Raw genomic sequence first — 3,331 nt, forward strand, 5'->3', positions numbered from 1 at the left:
AGACTTCAATTTACTCGACGGGGTATCGACACTGCTGTGAACGAGATCGACGAGAGGTAGAGGAGGTGATATTTCGCCAACAGTCTACAGATCGTAAAATATTTGCAGGACGGTCTTCATCCACAAAACCGTGCTAAGAACGCTCGCCGAAATGGGTAGATCGCAATGAAATCACGGTGACATTTTGTAAATTTCAAAAATGAAACGATATATTCAATTACCTAAAAGAGTACAAAACCCTCCAATTGTGCAATTTGTGGCTGGAAGATCAGCTTAGGAAAAGTTTCAATTGGGGTGAAAACTTTCAAACTCACCGTCGTCAGTTGGGATCCAAACGAACGGGTGCTTCTTGTCCCCGACGCTGCTTGGGCACGACTTTGCGTAACCGCACAAATGAGGTGGTTCAAAGACACGAAAAGCTTTCCACTTGCCCGATAGTGCGAGGCTCGCGCAATGCGATGATCGAGGCGCCGAAGCTTGACGCTCCGAAGGCGAGCGAAAGCACCGAGCAGACCCACGGACGCCTCCACAACGGTCCACTGGTTTCAGAACGCGCAGAGCGCAAGCGCGCATGCGCATAGGCAGCGGTTTCGTTTTAGAAACGCAAAAAACAGAAAAAAGCAAAATTTTGAAAGTGAGATGTTCACATGAACTTTTAAAAAATATATTATATTTTTAGGAATACGTAATTTGTGTTTAGTAAAATAATATGCAGTCATAACTAAAGTTGAATGAGGTTTGATTCATTATTGTTTTGTTTAGTTTTTAGTAATGAGCGCCTCCGACCACGCGAGCGCTGTCATACACCTCTATGGTGGCGCCATCCGTGTTCGAGCCGCGCAACTCGCTCTGTGTCCGAAGGTTGAATCGGTCCCGAAGCGGTTGGCAAAAACGCGCTCGAACCGCTCGATCCTAGCCGCTTTGCGGTTGAGAACGCGCGGATCCGCTTCCAGTGTGAACGCGCCATTAGTGAGTGAGCGAGCGGAAGAAGGAATCACAGGTCGAGCCGCACAGGGGCCCTGATACGCCGGCTGCTGCGCGTGGTTCTCGCACTAGCTGCTGGCGGAGGTGGCACCGAAGGCAGCCTCGCGGGAGGTACGGCCGCGAAGGGGGTGGACGTTGTGGTAGCCGAGCGTTCCATGTGGGCCGGTTTCACGCGGTCGAGTGACACGACATCTCGTCGGCCACGCCTGTCGATGGTCATCATCTTGTTGTTGCGGCGCAGCACCATAAATGGCCTGTCGTACGGGGGCTGAAGAGGGCGCCGCACAGCGTCGTGTCGCACGATGTGAGGTCAGCGCTCACGTGCGCGGCTCGTGCTGTCGGCTCACGGGGAGGGGTCGCTCTGAGTTTTGCCATGAGGTCCCTTAGGCGAGACGCGTAGTCTCCGGTGGCGACGCGGGCTTCTGGTTGACTAGGGCCGAAGTACTCGCCGGGAAGGCGGAGTGTTGTCCCGTACACGAGTTCGGCTGTGCTGCAGCCGATGTCAGCTTTCACCGCGGTGCGGATGCCCAGAAGGACTAGGGGCAGTGCCTCCACCCACCCAGGCGAAAATTTTCAACTGGGGCAATTCCCAGTTGCAACTGGTCCCAGTTGGAGTCGTCCAACTGGGACCAGTTGGTCCCAGTTGCAACTGGTTTATGGAACAATTCCCAGTTGCAACTGGTCCCAGTTGGAGTTGGTCCCAGTCACAACTGGTCCCAGTTGGAGTTGGTACCAACTCCAGCAACAATGAAACACGGCACAAAATGGAAGGTTGACAATACTTTATTGTCAAAAACTTGGAGAATGAAACGAAATAGGTTCGGTGACGTACACGCTCCGGGTTTAGCCAGTTGCTTGCGACGGTTGAATCGCTTTTTCAGAGGTGGTATTCATGAGATGAAGGAAGATCGGCCGCTGGTGTCTGTTAGTGAAGACGTCCTCAGCTTCTCTTCCCATCGCGTGAAGAAAGGTGCTCACCCGTGATCCTGCGTTGCGCAGGTGAAGTCCTGATAAGATGCGGTAGCGCTCCCACCTTGCGATCTCTGTCACAGCCAAGGAGGTTAGAAGTACTAGGAGGGGGCACGTTGCAATATTGGTGAAGCCTAGTCATAAAAAGTTTAAACGATTTTGTGCCCAGCGTGACCGCAGATCTCTCTGGCGATTGGTGCACGTGACATGTCACGTGTGAGGTGGATGGTTGATTGTAGAAGGACTCCTCGCAGGCTTGCGCGCGCTCCGTCCGGTAGGTTTTATCAGATCGAAGTCTAGACTGTGGTGTATTCTAGTACCCCACAGCAAGACGAAGGCGAGCTACGGTCACGTGATGTGGTCACGTTGGCAAGGTAAGTGAGGAGAGTAAGGAGGAAAATCAGAAAGAGGCGAGGCGTCAAGGGAGCATGGCTTGCGGAAGCGACGCGGCCGACGTCATGCCCTCTCCTACCCTTCTATTCTCCATGGTCACAACAGTCGAACATTTTCGAGGTAGACCTCCCGCCATTTTCGCCATTGTGCTCTCCGCGGCGTGTTCTCTTCCGTCCGGTCTATGTGCGTCCGGTCTTTCCTGGGTGGCCTCCGATCGCTGAACTGCATCTTTCCATCCTCGAAGTTCACCGCCGCCACCGTGGTGTGTGTACAGTTAGGTCCAAAGAAGCGCAGCTGTAGTTTTGACATTTTCATAACGACGCCAACTTGGGCGATGGCGACCCTGCTCTACCGTCTCTACCGCGTCCGTCCGACTCCGGCACACCGGCGTCAGCATAGGCAGCGCCATCTGTCGACAGCGCGTACCACTAATCCGCACCCGCGTGCCACGGCGGCCGGCTAGCTCTGATTAGTCAAAAGATAAATTTATTTATTAAAAGAAAAAAATACTGTAGGTATTTAAATAAATGTTTTAATATATTTTAATAATGCACTAAAAGTGTAAATGTAGGTGAACACATTTTGTCACTAATTATATTTTCCAATTAAAAAATTATTTAGTTAATTAAAATTGTATATTATTTTTATAAATATATAAATGTACCCCAGTAATTAAAATTCCCTATTTGTATAAATCTAAAAATTTTAGTGTTTTTAGTTTCCTTCATTAGCAAAGGTCAATACACCCCCAACTTGTCCAAATTGTTGCCCCGTGTCAACTGGGAACGGGAAAGGCATTTGAAGTCCGACTGGGAATCGCTCCAACCAGTTACTTTCCTAACTGGTTCCAGTGCACTCCATTCCCAACTGGGAGTCAAACCAGTTGACTCCCATCTGGGAATGGTTCAAACCAGTTGACTCCCAACTGGGAATGGTTCAAACCAGTTGACCCCCTCAACTGGTCCCAGTTGGACTCCTATTGGTC

Source organism: Ixodes scapularis, unplaced genomic scaffold (assembly GCF_016920785.2).
Source record: "Ixodes scapularis isolate PalLabHiFi unplaced genomic scaffold, ASM1692078v2 ptg002564l_1__unscaffolded, whole genome shotgun sequence".
NCBI classification, from domain to species: Eukaryota; Metazoa; Arthropoda; class Arachnida; order Ixodida; family Ixodidae; genus Ixodes; species Ixodes scapularis.